This window comes from Adiantum capillus-veneris, chromosome 25, assembly GCF_014529385.1.
Source record: "Adiantum capillus-veneris isolate H3 chromosome 25, ASM1452938v2, whole genome shotgun sequence".
In the NCBI taxonomy this organism is placed as follows: domain Eukaryota; kingdom Viridiplantae; phylum Streptophyta; class Polypodiopsida; order Polypodiales; family Pteridaceae; genus Adiantum; species Adiantum capillus-veneris.
Genome location: NC_140955.1, coordinates 46327375 through 46352059, shown reverse-complemented (window position 1 = coordinate 46352059; position 24685 = coordinate 46327375).

Below are 24685 nucleotides of genomic sequence, written 5' to 3'. Positions count from 1 at the left end.
GAGGTGTTGAGCCAATTACTTTCCGATGGGGATAACTCTATAGTTAATATAATCAAGGAGAAAGAGGACTTCTACCCTCCTTCTACCTTCTAAAGTGCACACAAAAACCATGTCCCAGACACCAAGAGTATTGGAGGAACTTTGGCATAACAAGATCGTAAAAGGTGGAATTCTAATTTGTAGAGCTCGCGTAGAGGAATTCTACTACTTCTCTCACAGACATGGCACACACACACACACACACACACACACACACACACACACACACACACACACACACATAGAGAGAGAGAGAGAGAGAGAGAGAGAGAGAGAGAGAGAGAGAGAGAGAGAGAGAGAGAGAGAGAGAGAGAGAGAGAGAGAGAGAGAGAGGAGAAGATAAGATGATTTTGTACAAATGTAAAGAGAGTTTGCATTAGATTTGATGAGCCTTATGAAAGCATTTACAAGAGCACACCCAAGCGATCGCCCAAGTTGGGCTGACCCAAGAATCAACCCCTTCAGCCAAACTTGGCATAAGCTTCTTCACATTGGCCCCTAGAACTAGACTCACCACTCTCATGACAAACAGAGTTTTAGCTTTACTCTCAACCACAAGTTTTTGGTATATTTGTAAACCATGAGTTTTAGGTTTTCTCACAACCAAGGGTTTTAGGTGTACCCTTAACCTGACGCTACCAAGAGAGCCTCCCCTTTCTCGTAGGTGGAGGTAGGCGTAGCCGCCAAAACACGGGGTTTTTGGCTTACGCCCAAACCCTAGAGTTTTTTGATAGCTCTAGCTAACCTTGGGTTTAGGTTTACCCAGTAACCTCATGAGTGTGTGGTTTTACAAAACGGGGCTACACAAGGGAAGGTCTTACCACCGCCAAATATGTGGCAGTGTCTAATCCTGTTAGTACAAATTCTCAATGATATGCATTGTGACAGTAAATATAATCTTACTCACGAAGATGGATGTAGGGTTCAATGCCATGGGTTCAATTGACATATACATCAATATGGTTTGGAATACATTGCTTCATCATTTGTGCTTCAACATTGTGGTCCTGAAAGACAACATGCACATTGCACATGTTGCTTTGTGTGAACAGCCTCTTAAATAAAAGGACACTCTTAATATTACAAAAAGAAAATAGAGCAAGATTATAGCACTCGCAAAAGCTCATTTGACTATGTCCATTTGCAATTCCTTTGATGCCAGTGGTGCTAACTGATGATGACCTGTAAACGATGGCATGGCCTGTAGGTGATGAGGTGGCACTAATTTGGCATAACGAGCGGGTGCAACCAAATGCATGCAATCAAACCCAAGTGTGTGTGTGTGTGTGTGTGTACACAATGAACCTGCAAACGATGTAGATCATGTGAGCTATTTCTAAAGCCTTCTCAAACTCCAGTGCTACTTTCAACTGTAAGCTTAGCAGTATAGTGTGATACTGGACACCCATCTAGAGATCAGTTTCCTCCCAAGCCAAGGGGTCAATGTTGAATCCACCATGACTAGCGGCCTCAAGGCCTCTGTACAAGAGTTTCTCAGAGAAATTTTATAGAAAAAACGGCATGCCTTCACGTATATGTTGCTTGTGTTGTGCAGGAAGACCAAGATTATGCGGTCTTGATCGGATATGGTAAAATTCCTACGGAGGCAGATGTGCCTTGCAAGATCCGCCATGGCTGCCACGGTAGCATTAAGCAATTGAGCTCCAACTTTTCTATTGCAGCTTATCCTCAAGCTCTCTTTGAGCCTTAGAATCTCCATGAGGTGCTTCACGCATTGAGAAGCAAGGGGATGTCGCCAAAGCTTTGATACCAGCTGTAGAGCTCACCTTGTGGAAGTCTACTACTTTTCTCACAAACATGGCACGGAGAGAGAGAGAGAGAGAGAGAGAGAGAGAGAGAGAGAGAGAGAGAGAGAGAGAGAGAGAGAGAGAGAGAGAGAGAGAGAGAGAGAGAGAGAGAGAGAGAGAGAGAGAGAGAGAGAGAGAGAGAGAGAGAGAGAGAAGAAGAAGAAGAAGAAGAAGAAGAAGAAGAAGAAGAAGAAGAAGAAGAAGAAGAAGAAGAAGAAGAAGAAGAAGAAGAAGATAAATGCTTCTGTACAAATGTAAAGAGTGTTTGCACTAGATTTTGATGAACCTTATAAAGGCATTTACAAGAGTTCACACCCACGTGACCGCTCAAGCTGGATTGACCCCAACATAGTTGAGGGTTTGTACTATGCCCAGGTTAAGGGCAAAGTTCCTATTGAATCAAAAACCACGAGTGATGATCTACTCCTATCTTGTTAGAGCCATATGGTTCCCCAAGGAGGCTATGCCTGGCCTACATAAGCCAAGAAAGCAGAAAAAAAATACTACAAATGAGTAAAAGAATAATAAAAAATCCTCTCAAGATTTCAAGAGACAAGTAGATGCCAACATTATGATCTCAAAAATGCTCTCAAGATTTCAAGACAAACAGACACCAACATTATGATCTTATGAAACAAAAATGGAGAAAGAAAATAGAGAAAAACGCTCAAAGGTTGTTTGAAGAAAGAACAAAATCAACTTTGATAGAGTTCAAGGAACTAGAACCAAAATCAAGTGGGTTTGTACCCTATGTAGATAAAATCTATGAACCCATCAACACGATCTTGGAAGACTTCCAAGCATGATTAGAAGTGTATCAAACCGTGGAAACCGCATGGAAGAATTATCAAGCCCCTAATATAGACACAATGAAACTGGAAGCTTACCAAAATCTTATAAGAATCACTCAGACAATGCTTAAAACACAAAAACCACAAGCTGAAATAATTGAGACTCCTACGAAATGAAAAACCAAGTTAGGACCAATAGAGATTAGAGACCCTAAAGAATTATGGGAGTCTTGAGTTGAAAAAGAGGAACCTGAAATCAAAGTACTAGATAATGAAGAAGGATTAGAGGGAATTCCCCTACTGGAGGAAGATTGTCCTAAACACCGATGGAAGGAAGTGAGAGAGGTTAATGATGGATTCCTGGCCTTGAAATTAGCTCCAGTTGAATAAATGTGGGTCAACCATCCACCTATGAAATTTGACAAATAGTCTTTGTATGATGGTCTTTTTAGACTTCCAATTAAAGTATAGATGGCCAAGTTATGAGTCTCAATAGGCATACATTCATGATTTTTCTTGAGCCTATCAATACTATTGTGTGTACTATATAGTATGTGAAGCTATCCAAAAGTGACGGCTTATCAATCAGAATCCTGAAACAAAGTTACGCCGAGTTGAAGTGGAGGATTGCAGCAAGGGGAGGAGATTTGGTCGGTTTTTCCCTTTTTGTGGCTCGCTATTCAAGGGTACAAAAAAGTCAAAATGTGGAGCAGGCTTTGGAGTTTGAATCCATTGATGTTGAGGTATCATCTAGACTTTACAAGAGGAGCATTGGATTCCAAGACCAGTATGGGATCCTCAAGTGGCAGAGAAAAGAATATTTTTCTGAAAAATTGTGTGAGGGTGGGTGGGACTTAGTGAACATGGTGGTGACATGTGGCAAAAAGTCATCCCACATGGGGTGCATTGGCTAGGAAAGTATGACTATCTATATGGTATCAAGTCCCGCTCATAAGACAACAAAGGGGAGAGAGGGAGCTCTAATGCCCCCGCTTCCCCTGCAGAGGTGCACAACACTGGCACTGGGTGGGCGGTCACTGGCAGGTACGAGAGGCATTTGGCATGTGTGGTGCCTTTGCTGGCATTGCGATGGCCGATGGACATTGATGGTTTTGCTAGTGTTGGTTTGGAATGGTTTGCTAGGGCTTTTCCTCATGCGGTGGAGGCCTGCTAGCCTCCCCTTCTAATTTTATTGGAAGTGGATGAACTCGAGAAAGCACTAGTGATATCACTAGTGCTCGGGATTTGAAATCCCAAGGGGATGAGAGAGAGAGAGAATTGAAGAAGGAAACCACCCACTCAATGATGCCAAATCAAGTCGGACAAGTGGACCAATAGGAGAAAGGTTTCTAAAAGAACATGCACCTCTATAAAAAGAGGTCTTTTAATCATTTGGGGGATTTTTGACAGAGGTATGTTCATGTGGAGCCACAAGGAGTGTCTTTTTGAGAGCAAGCCATAGATTTGGCACTTTGGATGTTGCAAGAATTTTGGAAGTAAGATCAAGCCTTAATTGCCATGTCTGGTGTCGTCCTTCCCATCCCTTTCTCCTGCTCTTGTGTTTTCAGTGGTATTGGCAATGTGCAAGCATGTGTGCCCCTCAAACAGGTCGTGTTTAATAAAGAGAGTGAGACAGAGGTGTTTTCTGTGTTGGAAGTTCCAAGACAAACCATAACAATGTGTGTGGGTTGAGTAGTGATCTTGTAGTGTGTGTAAGCATTGAGTAAAGTGTAGATGAGGTTTTGTTAGGGTAATTTGTGCGTTTTAGAGAAGATAGGGGTTTTGTGAATACCTTGAGTTATATAGGGGTAGCTATGTGTGTTTTGGGTGTGCTCCACATTCCCCCTCTCCATTTCTGGTGCCCCCATGGAGGAGGCATGTTGATGGATTCTTGGGTGACAAAAAGGCATGGTCTTTTGTGTTGGAATGCATGGCGACATGAAGCTTTGGATCTATTTTCACTGGTGAGGAGAATCCGGATGAGTGGATTGAAAATTTTGATCTATATATGATTTCATTGTGTATGTCTAAAAAGGATAGCAAGATGCAAAATTTTCCATTAATAATGCATGGCAAAGCTAAAGTATGGGATGAAGCATTGGAAGGTGAGCCAAGGTAGGCATGGACGGCTCTACAAACACAATTTTTGCACAATTTTCACAAAGAGGCGTCTCCAAGCGAGAGATGTATGTGAAGCTGACGGCACTTAGGAAAGATGTAAGGAAAGATTTCAATCTGTTTCTTGATTGTTTTGAAGCATGTTGGGTAGAATGGTGGCAGCCATATGCAATTACCTTATGGTGAGTACTTCAAGTTCCATAAATTCATGGCATGCTTGCATCCCAAGGTGGACTTTGAAAGGCCGGAAAATTACAATGGTACAATGGAAATTTCATGGTCAAAGAGTAGAAATATTAAAAAGAATATTGAGCAAGGTGTGATAGGCTACGAGATGGTGGTTCCTACTCAGATTTGCAAAGTCCAAGCTTGTGATGCAGTCCAAGATGAGAACCAAGCAAGTGGAGGTGTGGCAACTATTTCACAAAATGGGTACATACAATTCAAGACCTATCTGAGCAAATGCAGGAGTTACATTTAAGTGCGATGGATAGGGGATAGCCAGAAAGAGAAAGAGGTAGAGCTAGGCCATTTCTTGTGGCTAGTGTTACAACTATGGTGAATAGGGTCATTATTCTCCGGACTTCCCACATCTTCCTAGGGAAAGAGGACATATGTATCGATTGTTTGGTAGAGGCAGAGTGCAAGGGTAGTTCAATGGTCAAAGAGAGAAGCCAAATAATATTGCTAGCTGCACCAGATAATGGTGAGGTTTTTAGGGTCAATATCATTGGTGTGGACAAGAAGGACGTAGATGTCCTGGCTAAAAAAAGGGCAAGAGGTGAAAGGGAAACAAAGACCAAGGAGGAAATCAAAGCTCACAAAGGCAAGGAGAAGGTGTATGAAGGCAGGGAGAAACCAGAGACTAGCAAGAAAAGAAGACGTTGCAAAATCAAGCAATCAAACTTTTAGCTTGGGCGTGGTCATTCAAAGTATGATTGGATGAGTGATGTCCAAAATCATGTAGGTGACGGTGCTTACTCTATAATCTTGGGGAGGACATGGCTTCATGCAATAGGAGTTAAGCAAGCGTGGGAGGACAAGGTGTTTAAATTTCTAGAAAAAGAGAAGGGGAGATAGATAGTGTTGGACCTAAAGACCAAACAAAGTCATGCCCACTCTATGGTAGCATGAGGTGAAGATGATACGATGACAAAGCTACAAGTACAAAACCGAGACGGCTTATGATGAGGACTACACTAATACACAAGAAGAGGAGAGTGATGATGACATGTTGAAGATTGATGTTGATCTATTTGGTGTTATCGTAGAAGATCCTCCTATAAAAAAAGGTATGAAATCTCATGTTCATGGTATAGGAGCAATGGAGGTGGTTGACATGTTTAGGGAAGACTTGACTAAGCAAGAAAGGGAGAATTATGTGTAGTTGTGTCCTTCTTATCCTAATTTATTTGCAATGAGATACAAGGATTTATGAGGGGCAAAAGTTGTGGAGCATAGTGCAAAGCTGAGAAGATTGAGAGAGGTCCAGAAGGAAGCCTTATGGGTGGCAGGAGGCTAACTAGCTTTTGAAAGTAGGTAGTATCTATCATGTGACATATTGTCATCACACCAAAGAAGAATGGAAAGTGGATAATTTGCATTGATTACAAAGTGTTGAATGCTGCTACAAAGCGGAATCACTACCTTTTGTCATTCCAAGATGAAATCTTGAACCAGGTAGTAGGTCATAAAAGATACTCAATTATAAATGGATTTTTGGGTACTTCCAGATAGGTATTGCTCTTGAGGACCAGATAAAGACTACATTCATTTCTCCTTGGGGATATTTTGCCTACCATAGGATGCCTTTTGGCTTGGTAAATGCATATGACACCTTTCAGGATTGTATGAACAAGGTATTTGGGGCATATTTGGGTAGGTTTATCAAGGTGTTTATGGATGATATTGAGGCTACAGTTCTAGGTCGTAGCATATGTAAAACCTAATATTGTATTGCCAGAGGCTTGATGAACCCATTAAAATGTAAGTTGGTGCAACCTTGTGCTCAACTGTTGGGTCATGTAGTGTCACAAAATGGGATAGAGACCGATCTCGAGAAGGTGAAGGCTCTAGTGTTGATGGAACCCTCGTCAAGTGCTCAAGGTTTGGCTTCGTTTGTGCATAAACTGAAATATTTGTTATTATTTTGTTGAATTCTTTTGCAATATGTGTATCCTCTTCAAAAGATGGCCCAGCGTGTTCATGGTTTTCAATGGACTAAAGATGCACAAGAATCTTTAGAAAGGGTGAAGGAGATTCCTTGTCAGCTATCGATGGTATGTCCTCTGAATCAAGAGGATGATTTCTATGTTTCCATGAAATTGGGTATTGTTTCTATTGGAGCCGTGTTGCTGCAAAAGGTAGGCAAAATCTACAAGCCCATCTACTTTGAGAGCAGGGTAATAAGTCCTAGGGAGATGACCTACACCGGAGCAGAGTACTAGGTGATGTTTTTGCATGCATGAAGCTTAAAGTAAATTTGATTGTATGCAAGTTTTATGTGATGGCATCTAATAATCTACTACCCAAAATGGTGTTGCATTTGAAGCTAGGGAAGCATATTATGGAGTGGGTGCTAGAGCTATAGGAGTTTGAATTTAAGTTCAAGATTGACCATACCAGTTGGTCTCATTTATTAGAAATTTTGGCCAATAAGGGTGCTGACTTACAATATATCCAAGGGTAGTACGAGAAGAATCTAGAGAAGAGCTCAACTTGTGCTGGTGGATACGCCGCGAGCGGACGCTAGCATAGTGAGAGCAAGACCAAAAACTCTATGTCTGCCAAGGATGAAGCTCAACCTGTAGGCGCATGGAAACAAGGAGATGGGTGTCAATCACCTACTCGACCTTCTAAGAAATCTCTATGGCAAGGAAACCAAATCTAGATGTCCTACGTACTTGTCAATGCAACTCAACCTACAATGTTGATACTATCCAGCCAAAACTAGACCAAACGCACTCGAAATGTCATGAAACCCATAGGAAATACTCTTCTCATCAAGAGGTCATTACCCTATGGACTCTGGATCGATATCCTACCTAGAACCGCCCCATGTGATAGTTGTGTATCAAGACAGGCATCAAAATACAAGTCACCACTTTTTGTTTAGTATGATACTAATATATAGCTCTACTCACTATGAACCCACATGTATAAAGAAATCACCAATCGAACACACGGTTTGCAAGAAAACTCACCCAAAAGCTTGTAGGAGCTTGCTTCACGAACGACACCAAAATTGTGCAAGCTTGGCGTTGGATTGAAGCCCTAGCTATTTCTTTCACAATGAAAGCTCCGTAGAGTGCATAGGGAAGAGAAGAATTCTCTCTCTCTCTCTCTCTCTCTCTCTCTCTCTCTCTCTCTCTCTCTCTCTCTCTCTCTCTCTCTCTCTCTCTCTCTCTCTCTCTCTCTCTCTCTCTCTCTCTCTCAGACACAATGCACAATAAACGTGAGAGTAGATTAATTCAAAATTCTATCTTAGGTTTACAAAAATTGTCTTATATACAATTCCTCCTTAGAGGCTCGCTCTCACCAAGAATATTGGCCGCTTAACCCATTACAAACTGTCATATTGAATAAGCGATACAAAAAAGTTAAGAAGGCTTCTTCTGTGTTCAGCCGTCAGCACTCCCCCTCTGTGCATCTATGTTGTCCTTGACATGACGGTTCTTCTTCTCATAGGCCATCTGGTTGATTTGTCTCTAGTGGAAATCAGGTGATATGATCATCTTTAAGTATGATTCGTACCTATTATTGCCAATTTTGATTGTTGGGCCAAAATTTTTGCTATCATAGGTAAAAAACCGGTGTAGAAAGCTTCTTCAAAAGCTTGCATGTGATAGCTTGGCCAAAACATCACTCACTGGTAGAAATGATGCAACACTTGTGGTGATGGTTGAGTGGAGATCTTGGTGATAGTGTCGCCTGTCAACAGCATACTAGAGTCTGTGGCCTTATAAGGTGCAAACACTTCGATGCAAGCTATTAAGGTATTGCATATTTTTTTTAGCATCACACATGTCAAGTCAGGACAGCCAGTGAAAATCTTAATGGCACCCGTTAGGGTTTTGACCTTATAAGTGCCACTTATTCTCTCTCTTGCCTTAGGTGCTAGAAGTTGGGGATAATTTAGCCATGTAGGATGTTTTTGTATTAACCTGGCATGTTCTGACCATTTCCGTATTCTAGGTACTGGGCAAAAAGAGAAGTCATCTCTGAGTCTTTGGTGCTTCAACCAGACATACAAGATATTCCGAGAACTTTGTTAACCATCCTTTTCTCCATCTCGGTTGTGAGTCGACTATCTTTTTTAGAACTAATTCATCTTTGATATCGCCATCAAAGAGTGGTGCCGTCTCCTCTGTTTGTATCCTTTTCTTTATTGCTAATACTTTGAATTGTAGGAGTGGGTGTGGAAGGGATGGTTGCATTCATTCCTCCCTGATCACGTTTGTGTCAATTTTCAGGGTTCCTACGGAATGGAGCATCCCCTTTTCCCACTTGATGGCTGCCCCCCCGGGCACTGTCTTAGTTGTCTTTTCTATTAATTATTTTAATCTCTCCTCTTCTTGAACTATGAGTGTAGACTTTGCTTCTCGAGGTCGTCGGGGAACATCCAGCAGCCATGGCTCTTTGGCTCTTTATGGGAGTTCGAATGGCTCTTGCTGGACATTGACTCCAGTGTCACTTAGACCTAGATCTGTTAGTCGGTGCCTAGTCTGCTTCACTTGTTGCCTGAGGCTTTCAAACTACCTCTACACTTATTTCCCTCTTTGTGTTGCCTCTTCATCATTGCTCAGCAAAAGCTCTTGCAGAGTTTCTAGCTGCTGAGTCAGTTCCTCATTCTCTTTTTGTAGCACTTGATGATGTTCACTCAATCTTTCCTCTATTGCTAGGAAGCCATCGGCCATATGCACTCTCTATCTCTACTCCAGCCTCAACTCCTATTGAAGTGCTGCTATTTGATCTTCCAAATCTTGTGTAGCTTGGCTTTTGCTACTGTGGTGGCTCTGGCCGCTCTTGGAGTTCCTCGCAATCTCTGTATGGTAAGCTCTTAGAGCACTAATTTATCTTTGAGCTCCACTATCTCATTGTGAGCAGACTCTAGATCTTCTTCAATTTTCTCCTTGCCCTCTTGCAGAGTTTCTATCTCTTTAGAGAATCTCAGCTACCTGTAGAGTGAGGTTGTCTCTCTCTACCTCTTCTTCTTGCAGCGCTTTCAGTTGACTTTCTTGTTCCTTCTAAGCAACTTCAGTTTTGGCATATATCCTTGTAACTCGCTCCGCAGAGTGTCATGCTCTTTGGTTAAATTTGCTTCTCTTGTGTGGATCATACTATTTTCTTATGCTAGAGTGAGGGCTCGGGTTCAAACTCTGTTAAGGAGTTGGTGTGCCACTCGCACAACATCTTCATTTTCCGCCACTATGCTCCTTGTATGGACTTTTGCAGAGGTCCAACCAAAGGGATTTGGTGGCCCATTCTCAACAAGAAATCTGATGGCAGAGGTTTCCATGGCCTTTAAAGTGATCTCCCTTGAGGTACTAATAGAGCCAGTCTCCATTCATGGACTCTTGGCGGAGAGAGATCTGATTCATGTGTTCTGGTAGTGGCAACTCGCACCTAAAATCTCTCATTCGTTGTTTATTCTTTCTTTGTTCCTTATGGGATTGGTGTGCCATATGCTATTTGGGAAGCTTCTGCAGGGGTGTAGCCTGCTTCAAGAAGATCCTTGTAGATATGTTGTCTTCCCTCTTCCGTCAATGACACACATTCAGATGTTTTTTCAAGTTGAGATGTAGAGGGGTGGGGGCTTTGTGTAGTTTCCGTGGTGGTAGGAGGAGACAGTGGTGGCACTTTTGTCTTTTCTTCTATTTTAGTCTCCTACGTCTTCTCCTCTTACTCTTTCTAATTCTCTTGCACTTCTGGCAATTCTTTTAGTTTCTTCTTGATGTTTTGTATTTCTTCATCAGTGAAGGGTTCTAGACTTTGTTGTTCAATTACATCTTTTAGATTCTTGGTAAGCTTGGATATAGTGATTGAATTGGTCCTCAAGTGGTATTGAGGAGCTGCCTCCGATCTTGGATGGATATGGCACCCAATATTCTTTCAAGTCACCTTTTAGTGCTCGCTCATCCTTGAATTTCTCGATCAGTCTTTTGATGCGAGCCTCTTTTTGAGTGTTAGTCTCATTTGGATTTTCTTCCTTTGTCATCTTTGAACACCATGTTAGAGAGTTTCATTAGGGGAATTTTGAGGTCATTTTTGTGCCTTTTAGCGTGTAGAGAGAGAGAGAGAGTGGTCTCAACCAATGGTTGAAGAGCTTCCGTTACGAAACCTCTATTTTTGAAAACTCACAAAAAAGCAAATATTCTATCTTTACCGCAACTTTGAGCTGGTAAATAGCAATGTAAACAAGTAAAAGTGCAAAGGCATTCAATAGCTGTCGCTTTTAGAAAGACGTACTTCTCATATTATATTGTTTTCATTTTGCACGTCGTCATCATAAAACAACGTTTGGATTCTATCTCATGATCTTTTCCAGATTTGAACCGTTTTTTGCACATTCTGCTTATTCTTCTCTTGAACTCAGGCTAAACTTCTCTGCTCATTTCTTTTTTCACCATGGAATCTTCATCACGATCAAAACGACCAAGAACTTCCATTGAAGCCATTGTCACTTACAACACGACTGATCAAAATGGAGAATTGATTCCAATAACTATACACAAAGGAACGTGGATACTGATGCAACAGAACAAGAGAATAAAGTCTTCCACCAAAAACTCTTTCTTGGCGGGATGGAAGGGTATTGTTAAAGATTTCAGCTTTGGCGACAACAAAAAATCAATCAAAGAGGTGCTGGTGCAACATGTGTACATGCATAAAGATCTGCATATTGACTGAGAGAGTTCTGCTTTGCCATTACATAGACCAAACTGTAAGTCTCTTAAGTTAAATCCTTATTTGTAATGCATGTTGTATAAGGTTATTTGTTGTACAGATTTGTATCCTTCAAACATTATGGAATGGCAGCCAGTAGAATGTGTTATAAATATTCTGGATGTGTGTCATGGATCAATTGGTGAAGAAATATACAAGGGAAGGACTAAGGGTTCATTGGCAGAGAATGGAATATTCTTCTTTGACCATTATTATGTTCCACCTAGAAGGACTGGAGAACTTGGAGCCACAACCAAGCTAGACTTGCCTGATTTCAAAAGTGGAGAATGGTCACTCCCTAGCTCAAATACAAGTGAGGGCTACAGGTGCAAACTGTTTTGTGAGATTCAAAAGTGTTTGAAAGCAAACATAGCAAGCAAACAGAGTAGAATTTCTATATTCATGCCCATTACAGTTTTTGTAGACTTCTTCTTTAATGTTGAAGTCAGAAAATCTAGAACAATGTTTTCAGTGAAGACTTTAGACTCAGCAAATGTACTTGAATTTGTGGATGAGGGTTGGAACACCAAAACAGTGAATGGAATCACTTGTAATGTGCAAGCTGGCTCAATTGCTTGCAAATACATGATAGGGACACAAAACTTCATTATGTCATTTTATTACAGAAGATGGCACTATGTTGGTGGTTAGCTAACTCCACTTGATCAAGACATGGAGGACTTCATTGACAGCCCAATAGAAGACATTGATATATGGGTAAACAATGAGCATCTGTCAATTGTAAAGATAAGAGGCATGTGTAGCTTACATCAATTGAGATTGGACCTGCAAAATGATGAAATTGAACTGCCCACAACATTCTGCTTTCAAATAAATGGTGGAAAGGTAACTGTTATCCCTAAAAGTCTCTTGTTCTCTTATTGGTTCTTTATTTAACTTGGACTGTTTTTGTAGGTATCAAAAAGGAATGAAAAGAGGCTACAGTGCAAGGACATCTTGGATGGCATTGTACATTTGGTGCCTTAAACATCCTTCAAGGAAATTTTGTAACACATGACCTGCAAGGATCTTATTGAAATAAAGATCTAAAAGGATCTTTATTTTGTTATTGAAATGTAACTTTTCCAAACATCAATGATTTTACTTCAATGATTTGATTTTGTAACAGAGTCTTAAAACAAGGTGATCAAAATGTATTCAATTTCAAATATTTGCAATTACATAGACAATTGGATACAAGTGGGCTATAGAATAGACAATTGGATACAAGTGGGAAGCTTGATACAAGTGGGCTACAAAAAGCTAGAATAGTTTTCTGCCAGGAGTTTTCCTGTCCCTAGGGGTTGGTGCTTTTGCAGTGGGCTCTTTTGTCCTGGGAGAGTTTCTTGTGGGCTCTTTGGCAGGAGGGCTTGAAGGCTGCTTCCTCTTTCTCTTATCATCCATCTCTTCACTTGCCTTTTCCTGCTCACCACTCTCTTCTTCCTCTTCACTTCCCTTTTCCTCTTCTAGTTTTGCTTTCCCCTTTGCCTTTTCTAGCTTTGCTTTCCCCTTCTCTTCAACATCATCATCTTTAAATACCTCTTGCAGTTGTCCATTTGCTTCAATCATATACTTGATAATCTTTGCTCTTGTCAACCATACATGGTTCTCACTATAGCACTCTCTGTTGATCTATACAAGGCAATAGAAAGCAAGTTTTAGGAACAATAAAATGAGAAAAAATACAGCTGGCAAATATGAAATATGCTATACTTCTATATTCTGATTGTCATTGTAGTATATGAAGTCCAAGAGGAGCTTGGCATTTGTCACTACCCTCCATCCACATGAATGGCTTTCAGGCTGGATTGGAACCTGCAACTCATTACATGTATTTATGGGAAAAAATATTTGAGGATATTCCATTGAAGTGAACAAAGCATAAAGAATTCCAACCTTCACAACTGAAAATTGGATTTCAGTCAGCATCTTTGGCATGGGTGGACAATTCTCCAGTGTCTCTATAAATCTTGTAGCAGCACTGTCCAAAATTCTTTATTAAAAGTATGTGCTTGAGAATGTGTGGTTTACAAAATGTGTCTGCTACTATACTTACAATTTTGCTTGACCATGTACTCCAGCAAGAGAATTGACAAAGTAGCATTTTATTTTCACAATATCAATTGCAATTAAACTCCAATGTGAGCTATAAAAACAAGCCTCAGTTAGCCTTCTAACATGAATTAGTAAATTCTCTTCACAAGGTGTAGGTAGGAAACTTACCTCTCATGATAAGGAATCAAGAAAATTTCACAGATTTCCAAGTCCACATGAATCAACCACTTTGTGAGCTCTCTAATATTTGTCTCTGTCCTGAGAAAGTGGGAGATAGAAGGGTCTAAAAATTCCACCTTTTGTTGAAGGTCTGGCTCATATGTATGCATCATTAACCTGGTACAAGATATTGTTATATAAAGAGTTCTTGCTATAAACAAAAATACAGAGGAAAACAAAAACAACCTGAGGCATGTGATAAGGAGTGGAGAATTCATCTCCTTGGTCCAGTCCTTGAGAATTTCCAAGGTCTCAGAGTCAAGTGAATTGTAATCCTCCCTAGGATCCTCCTCACTGAATAGAGCGACAACAAAACCAGTAGGATTGACACTCCTCAAGAGGGGCACTAGCTGAGGTTCCAACAGGTCAAGCTCCTTTCTCTCTGCAATTTCCTTGTCTTCCTTTGCTCTCTTTTTCCTTTCCTTTTCCTCTTCTTCAGTAATATCAACTACTCCTACTTCAGGCTCCTTGGGCTTCCTCCATGGAGGAATGTTGAGAATATTACAGGCCTTAATATCATGCATAGGGACAGGCTCCAACATTCTTGAAAACCTGTATCTCAGCCTCCTGAGAGTGATCATGTCTTTGTCCATAAAAGTAACCCTATGGGCATGAGCTGCACAGATATAGGCATCTTGGGAAAGCTCAATCATAAAGTCCTCAGAAGCCTCCTGGATACATGCCAATGCAGTTCTAGTCCACCTCATGTCAATCTTGTACTCCTCTGCAACTTGTCTGCATAGTCTTTGGAAGGGCAGTTTGGGAATTGCAAGATTGATGGCGTTTATGGCCTTCCTTATCTCTCTTAGACATTTGACCCCCTGCTTGAACTTTCTCTTTGTAAGGAGAGGCTTAAGCTGCAGTGGCTTGGAAGCTTTCCTCTGATGTGTAGTTTTTCTTTTGCTTGGTTGAGGGTCAGGTGTGCTTGGTTTAGGGTCCTTCCTCTGAGATGTGCTCTTCTTTGGTTTGGAAGTACCTGCTGAAGCTTTGCTAGGCTGAGCTTCTTCTTCATCTTTGGATAGAAGCTTATCAACCTTCCTTGCAGTCTTCTTGGTCCTTGCCATCTTCAAAAGGGATAGGAATGATTGTTACACAACAAACATTAGTAAAAAAAGTAAACGATGTATATTTAATTTTTATTATTACTTTATCAAAGTAAACTCCTCCTTTTTGACATAGTGGCACACATTTCCATACAAAGTGGAACACATTGCGGTGACACCCCGTACGCGAAATCACAAAGGGACCAATGTCCTCACACTTACGATGATCGCGCACGGGGTGACGGAGCGGTACACAGAGGTGGTGACACTCCGTACGTGAAATTGCGAAGGGAGCACAGTCCTCTCACTTACCAATATCGCACACGGGGTGACGGGAGTCCCAAGCAGTGAAAACCTCTTAAACCTCTTGAGACACATATTGTATGCATGGTGAAAATAGTGGCACACATTGCGGTACACATCGTAAACATGATCACACTTGTGGACATAGTGGAACACATTGCTTTGAAACTCCGTACACGAAATGACAAAGGAGGCAAAGTCTTCTCACTTACGAATATCGCGCACGGGGTGACGGTCAAAGCGCTCGAAGTTTGGGTTGTGGAAGTGCGAGAACCGGGTAAAACCTCCTTCAAAACGCGCTTAGTTTGGGCTCTAAGGAGGTTTATATAGGGTGCATGGCGCAAGTCCCTAGGCGCATAAAAACTAGCCGTTGGACCAAAATTCGAGGCGGCAACCAATTTGCACACCCCCCGAGGCGGCGTTTTTGGCCATAAAAGGAACCTACCCAACCCGTTTTTTCGCTTATTGTCATTCACAAGGCTTCGAAATTAAGCCTCCAACCCTCCAAGCGACACACCGCGACACCCGTGCGCGATTTTGGGAGACGTCGACCTCTTCCTAGCAATAGGAAATCGCGTACCAAGTGTCACTCCGTGCGCGTAGTTAGTGAGTGCCGAGTTTCTCTTAACCCCTCACAGTTCGCATAGCAAGTGACAAACTTAGCGTGTCACAATTTTATGTAATTCTTTTTTGCTTGCGCTTAATTTGTGTGCTTAATTTGCTTGACAATTTTATGCTTTTAATTTGTTTGTAGACTTGATATAAAGAAGGGTGGTTAATGTCTTGATAGACTTCTCTTTTCTCTTTTTCAGCTGAGCATTTGTGGATTGTCATAATGGATACAGAGGATATACAAGAGACCGCTGATGACAGGCTGATGTCTTTTCTTTACAAAGTTAATGAACTTACAAGATTTCAAAGTGTCAAACAGATTTTTAATGCTGCCTTTGATCTTCAAGCACTTGTGGATGGCTTCTCTACACAAATTAGTGACTTGAAAGAGATATATACAGAATTGATAAGAGATCACAGGCTTGACAATCTTGTTCATTTTGTTGATATATGCAAAGCAGGTAGCTTGTCAAGGACAGGTATTGCAAAGAAGTGGTCAAGCCTTCATCCAGACTGGCAAAAGATCATAAAGCCTTGCAAATTTCATGGTAATATGCATTGACAGTTGGTAGATTATGACCTTGGACTTATCATTTTCTTCAATGTACTCCCAACACTAGAGGGCAAAGAGATTCCAAAGCAGATTTCCCAGGCTGAGGAGGACCAGGAGAAAGAGGAGATAGAGATGGAGTTCCATGAAGAGGAAGAGAAGCTACAAAGCACTGAGATGCTGGACATTGCAAAATTTAAAGCAGAAAACATCACTAAAGTGGAGAATGTTGACATTGAGGATGAAGATGTTGATCCTTTGCATTGCACAACAACATTTCCCACATACAAAGTTAACAAAAAGGAATATGTTTTGCTGAATGACATTCAGCATCTTTTTGATCTAAGGGAAGATTATGCTTTGGCAGTTTTGGCTGAGTGGGGATCTAATGACATAGGATTTATTGATTACTCACCTTGCCCTTAGCAATCTTGGACACAGAGGCAGAAAATTTTATTGACAGCTCAAGTGTTGGAAAGCATGTGCAGGACATTGTTCTGAGATATGAGCAACAGGGTGTACCTTCTGAAGAGGAGTTCAATGAGATCTAGAAAAGGCTTAAAATAGAGCATATGGGAGAGGAAAAGACAAGAGATTATGAAGTAAGGCCAACTAGATCCATTGATATATGGGAACCTGCCTTGTTTGAGGAGGATGAGTCTCCTAAGGTATGTTAATGACCATTTTGCCCTGTCTTATTAATGTGCTGAACAATTAACCAAGACATATTTTTGCAGATTGAAATACTGGACACAGACAAATTTCTTGGCAGGGGGAAGGGTTCCAGACCCTTAAATTTAGGAAGGAACCAGAGCTTGGCACACTTTATTGGGAAGCTCAACAAAGAGACTGTCATTATATTCCATAACAAGTTTACAAGAGAACCATTGCTGCCAATGCTTGCAATTAAAGCACTTGCAAAGGTTGTTGGTTCATATCAGCTTCCTCCAGGGTTAGAGAAGTTAATATTGGTGGAAAAGGAGGAAGCCATCAGAATTTTTGGATTCTTCCCTGGCCTTACTGGTTCTAGAGCTGGTTATTTTGCAACAATGGCATCCTAAGTGCTTGCCCACTCTGGGGACCTCAAGAGACAAATGATAGGCTACAATAAGCAGAAGTTTCTAAAGTTTAGGGGTGAAGTTGATGTACCTTCATCAAAAGACTGACTTTGCTCAAACCTGTACTTTGGCCCACTTTCTACCTTGTCTCTCTCTTGTAGCTAGCCATTGTAAGAATTTTTCATTTGCAGATGAACTATTATATGAATTTTGTCTTTTCTGCTTGTTCCTGTGTAAGGCATTTGCTAAATCTGAGTTCAGTAGTGCTTTCTTTGTCATTTTTGATCTGGTTCTATGCCATATTTGTCTATAGAACCATTGGAAAACCTCAAGCAAGCTGTTTGCCTTCACTGCACCTCCTCCATGTCTTGTATGCTTGAAAAACTTGGTTCTTGCTTGATAATGGGATTTCTCCATGCCTTGTGTAGACCATATGGACAAGGAGCCCCATCTCTTTACAAACCAGGGAGTGTGATTGTAAATTATATGCTGGCAAAGTAAAAGTGTGTCAATAATTAGTAAGTATGAGATTAATCATATGCTTCCAAACTAAAAGTATGTACATATTAAAAAGGAATAAAAAACTTACCATGTAATGTGTGAATTCCTGATCCCAAGAATCTTTCATTGCACTTCTGAAGGTATTGAGCACTTTCTTGAAATTTGGCAGATCATTTTTGCCCCAGGATGTCTTATCACAGTAGGAAAATACTTTGTCTAGTGATTCCCATACCTCTGCCTTTTTGTTTCTTGATGTACCTTCAAGACCATGATCTTTGATGGCATTGTGGAGAGCTTTCCACTGGTTATACTTCACATTGGATGAACCCTTCTTGGCATGTACCTTTCTTAGTTTGCCATGAAACCCTAGGAAAGCTCTGGCCTTCACACCACCAACAGATACCTTTCTAGGCACATTGTTTCCATTTGAAGACCTCTTCAGGTCTGTTTCAATCTTAACCTTACCACTGTGAAGGCCAATTTCTGATAAAACCCTTTCAATACATTTGATTGCAGCATCTCTAGCTGCTTTTGGCTGTAACTTCCAGGCAAACCCCACATACAGATGTACAATTTTCTCCACAATTTTGCAAAGAGCATGCAGAGTGCATATGTGGACATTAGCAAGTGGAATATTTAAAACTGCTTTGAAGTTTGGATCTTGAGTATGCCTATTGGGTGCTTTGTTCCAATTTGCAGGATTACATTCTTTTGCTGATGCCATACAATACAGACAAGGGCTCTTTGCCATAGCTCCTTTGGAGACATTTTACATACATTTAAGGGTTTTAAGGTCTCCTCCCATGTGCCATTCCACCCTGTAACTTCCAAACCCTTCAACTTCAAGCTCTTCCCCTAATTCTTGTGCATTAATGACTTCGGGTATTGTTGTTTGATGGAAAACCCAATCCAGAACATCAAAGTCTTCACTCTCTACTTCAGAAGCACCTAGCCACCAGACATTCTTCTCTGATTGCATGCTGAGGTACTTGGTATCCTTCGGTTTCAATGCTCTGTTCATTAAAGTTATGGAAATCCTCTCAATTTTTCTGTTCTTAACAATCTCACATTCATCAAGCTTATCACAAAACTGACAACACCATTTGCTTCTGTATGCTCCAGCTCATAGAATTTGATCATTTCCTTCTGAAGTGTCTTCAAGTCAAGGAAAATATTATTGAACTCGTCAAATTGAAGATCCCTCTTTTTACCATGATAGGTACCATGAATGTGGTGAGGCTCACCCAACATCTCCATTATCCTCTCATTGATCTTTTTCCTTGCCTGCTGCACAATGGATGGCTTTGGAAGCAAAGAGGACCCGACCTTACATTGCTTTAACCTTGACTTCATATTTCTGAACAGCTTGCTATAACCATCTCTGCTAATGCCTACCTTATCCATAGTATATTGCACATCCTCCTTGTCCAAGCAAGAGCTCTGCAAAAATCCCTCAATGCACTGCTCCTTTGCCTTTTTAAACTTCTTCTCTGTGAAAATCTTTTTGGCAACCTTGAGAGGTAAAACATCACAATAATGTTTAGCTGCCATTTCCATGTTTGATGCAGAGTTTGGTTGTAGCAAAGTACTAAATCAAAAGGTACAAAATTAACTGATTATTGTCCAAATGACACCAACAAAATAAACAAACTAAATTAAAGTTAACTGAATATTAATCATTCAATAAAGAACAATAGCATAATAACAATAACATAAGCATAATAATGTGGAGCAGAATCATAATACAACTTAACAAAAAGATTAACAACCTAACATAAGCAGAATCATATAAAATAAGCATAAGCAGAATCATATAAAATAACAATACCTTGCTGCTCTGATTCTCCTGCTGCAACCTCCTCCACCACGTCTCAAGGCTTCAATGTTCTTTAACTTCTTTTCTCTTTGTTTGTTTCCTAACATTGTATTCTTGCTTCTAGCTTGTTTGAGCTGAGTTTGTAGCTTTTCGTTGCTCTCTTTACATTCCTCAAGTTGTTGTTTAAGAGTATTTATCACTTGTTTGGTCAAATGATCTTCTAACTTAAGAATATCTCTCTCTGCCGCAAGACTCTGTGTATAACCCAGCAACCCTCTTTGACCATCACCCACAAATTTTATCAAAGATGAACAATTTGAGAATGGGGGAGTGCTCTTTGTCATTGGGTCCACTGGATACAATCTTCCATCAGTCCAGAGATCAATGTGATTTTTTTGATCTTGCCGCATTGCTTCAAATTTGGACGAGGACACCTCTACACATTTGTTTCTCTTGCGCACTGGACAATATTCTTCATTTAGCTCAATGTGTAGATGGTATAAGCTTCTTCTCTTCCTCATGGAAGTCTGTTAACAGTATTTGTCAGAGATAGTACTATAGGAAAAAGCTGTGCAGATACGAGGAAGAAGACGACACAGAAAAGGTTTGTTTCAGCTTTTGGAAATTTTGAATTTTGGGCCAGAACTGACGTTTTCGTTAGTTTTGGAGCGAGTATTTTTTAGAATACGAAAGATACTAGAAAGATTTGACAATGACATGTTTCGGTGGAGGTAAAAAGGATGCAAACTCACCTTTTTACAAACATTTCACTATTTTTAAAATAAAGTATATATTCTCTCTCTACATATTCTTACAGGGCACAAAAGTGACCTCAAAATTCCCCTAATGGAGACTTTAGAGCCAATTTAGGAATCACAAATGTCTTAAAGATTTGTCCATATGGACAAATTTCAAACTGTCTTTTAAGACCAAATCCTTCCACAAGGAAGTACTTGAAAAGCGCTTTCAAGCCATACCCTAAAAATTTTGGCTAAGATTTAGTCATGTGGTCAAATCTTAAGATCATTTTGAAAGTGGGAATTGGAAAAATTCCCAAATCCACTAATATGATGTTTTTGCTTTACTTTTCTTCTTTGGTGGCTCTTGTTCAGTGTCTTCTGGAACTGTCTCGAGCTTTTGCCTTAGTCGAGTTGTAATTGTAGGGGCTGCAGCCGCTAGGAGCTCCTCTTCTACATCTTCTTTCAATCTTAACCATTCATTTTGAGATGGTGGTTCTGGCCACCTTTTGCGTGCACCAATGGCTTTGTATGCAATCTTTGTTAAAATTTATCCATTTACAATATACTTCGGGTTGTCGGTCCCCATTCCGACCACTTGCTCATGTAGATACTGAGCATAGTTCACTTCTTTGGGTACACTACTACTCAATGCTCAAATGATGGTGGTGGCTACTGCATGTGGCGGAGTGGTGTACTTTTGAGGCCACTTACTGCACACATGAAAGTATTGATTCTCTTCTTTCTTTAACTGAGCTGCCTTCATTTTGTAGCCCCAGAGCATTCGCAATAATTTGAGGGGTCATGACCACCTCTATATTCTGTCCATCAAGAGCTGTAATCACAGCTTTGCCATCTTTTTAGTGGAACTGGCTATTTCATATACTCTTTGAGTATCAACTCGTGTTGGAGGAGCCAGAAGAAGTTGTATAAATCAGCTCTTTCTAGGTGGTTGATGATGTCCATTCATTATGTTCTTTGGGGATCATGGGCACATCAATAGTATTGCCTTGGGGATCTCTGAAAGTGCCCTAATACAATCTGATCCCTTTTGCTTCCAGCGTGGCATCCATCCAAGCCTTACTGGTGGGATGGTGAATGGATCTGCTACAGCTATGATGTCCTTAACAACACGCCTCTTCTTATTTGCTGGTATCCATTGACACTCCAAGTTCAAAGTTAGCGTCCTTCACAAAATTTGACTTTTACTTAGATTCCAGCTACCCAAATGATTTAAAAGTTGAACCACAAGCTAATTAGGACATACACTTGCTTTCCACAAGAACACAATTGCGATTTTGGTGCTCATTTCATGCTGTGAGACATCATACACGTATGGTCTATGTGCTCAGAATGAGGTAAAACTTGTCCTGTGCATAGCCCATAGCTTGTACATCACATATATGTGTTTGGTTTGAGATTTGAATAAGGGTAGAGCTAAATTTTGGCTTATAGGCTCTATAGAGGTTTCAAAATTGAAATTGGGTGTATTTGGATGGTATGGGATTCCAATGGTTTGGCACTTAGTAAATGAACTCATTGGCACATAGTCAAAACATGGGTTTGGTGAAAACCTCCATTGGTGACCAATTTGGAACTCGAGACATCATACGCGTATGATGTCTTTTAACAACAATGACTCCAGATTCATTGAGTATGATGTTTATAGCATATACATAGTGTTTATGGATTTTGAATTGAAATTGAGATTGAATGTGGGTGTGAGAGGCCAAGAAAGGGTTTTGTGCGTCTTTTTTCCGTACTTGGGCAAAAATAGGTCAAATGGGGTTCACATGGGATGAAAATTGGTGGGAATGATTATTAGGATGTGATCAAGGTGCTGGTTACTCCAAATTCACAGTGGTAAGTCAATTGACTGTGATTTTTTTGGACCAAACTCGGTGAGTAGGTTCCCCATTGTGTGTGTAATGCTTTGATGTGCTCAAAAGCGGAATTGGTTGAGAGTGCATGTGTCCGAGGTCAAAGATGGTGTTTTAGACTCAAAGTTGTGAAAAATGATATCCATTGTTGTGAGGAAATCTTGACCAAATGTATCCAAACTTGGTGAGGTGGCTTTTCATGAGGTGCACAACAAATCTCTATGCTCAATATGCTGACAACACTCTATTTTGACAGGTTTAGACATTATACGCATATGATGCCTACTGTGAGAAAATGATCTTTTAAGTATTTGGGTATGAAGTAGATGCCTTGGACATGCCATATGTGAGTTTTCTCTGGGTTTGGAGTCCATTTCCTATAGGTGATGCCAAATCTTACCAGGAGACTCTAACTGTGCGTTTTTGCTCCATCCAGTGGCTTCAAATGATCCAAATTGCATGAAACTTGATGTATGAGATGTAATGAGAATTGGGGAAGAGCTGGTATGGTTGTTAGCAGCAAGCTAACCCATATAACATTTTTTGGGAGCTTTTATTGTAAAAACACTTATTCTTTTGATAAATCGGGAATATCGTAATTCCTATTTTCCAAGTGGATATTGTAATCAATGAGCCGGGGCTATAAGCTTCCAGATTGTATCAATCTATCTTTAGTTAGAGCTCTCAGATTATTAGTTTTTGACCAAAGAAACCTTGGCTAAGGTATAAAAGCCAATTTTGTAGAGTTTATTATTAAGTTTTGGATAATAGAAACACAGCGTGAGCTAACGGCGCTCATTTCTCTTCTTCTCGCGCTTCCTACTCCCTTCTCGATTGTCACATTGCAGTGCCATATGTTGCATTGCAATCGTAGATAAGAGCTCTATGCATTGACGTAAAGATATCATGGGAATCGGTAGCATTTGGCGTCAGTGACCCGCGGCCTAATTTCATCATAAGAAGGAATTTAAGATAGGAAATCACAAAGTAAGCATAGGTGGACTTTTGGGGCATCATTGTGAAGGAGTACGAGCGGAAGTGCGACGCGAGAGAGAGTGCGAGAAGAAGAGCACGACGATATGGTGAACTCGCTCTACTGTAATGTGTAGAGCGTAGTGAGTTCTTATTAGGTTTTAACAAAAGAATATGTGTACATACCTGGCGGCCCGCCCACTTACCTGGGCGACCACATTGGGCTTTATACCCCAACAACCTCCCACTTAAAGTCCAATGTGGTACTTTAAGTGTGAGAGAAGCTACTATACAAGCTAATATACAAGAGATGTAGAGAAGTGATGTACTACCCTACACCTAACTGCTTGCGAAAATGCGCAAAGCTCTCTGAGGGAAGTCCTTTTGTAAGTAGATCAACAGGATTTTCTGTGGTGTGAACTTTGACAAGCTGAAGTTGCTTATCCTCGAGCATTTCCCTGATGAAATGATACTTCACATCCACATGCTTTTTCTTTGAGTGATAAACTGGATTGCGAGCCAATTGTATAGCACTTTGCTATCACAATATAACACATGCATCTCTTCTTTGATTCCCAAATCTGTTACTAGTCGATTAAGACAAATTGATTTTTTGCATGCCTCTGATGCTGCAACATATTCAGCCTCTGTAGTAGACTGAGTAACACAATCTTGTAATCTAGAACGCCATGATACTGCTCCACCAGCCAATGTAAAGACATACCCTGACATAGACCTTCGGTTGTCTAAGTCACTTGCATAATCTGAGTCTGTAAAACCCTTTACACTTAGCTCCTGACTCCCATAGCATATACGCATACTCTTTGTAGCTTTCAGGTATCTCAATATTCCTTTCACTGCCTCCCAATGTTTCTTTCCTGGGTTTGACATGTATCGACTTACTACTCCCACTGCAAATGCAATGTCTGGGCGAGTAGCAATCATTGCATACATCAAACTACCCACTGCAGACGCATATGGAATCTTATCCATTTCAGCCCGTTCTTCCTCAGACACAGGACAATCTTGTTTGCTAAGTTTCACATATGGTGGCAATGGAACACTCAATGCCTTTCCCTTCTCCATATTGAAACGTTGCAAAACCTTGTCAATATACTCTGTTTGAGATAACCAAATCAACTTCTTTGATCTGTCTCTCTCAATGCGCATACCAAGTATATGACTTGCCTCACCCATGTCTTTCATGTCAAACGATTTTGTCATCTTTGACTTCAAAG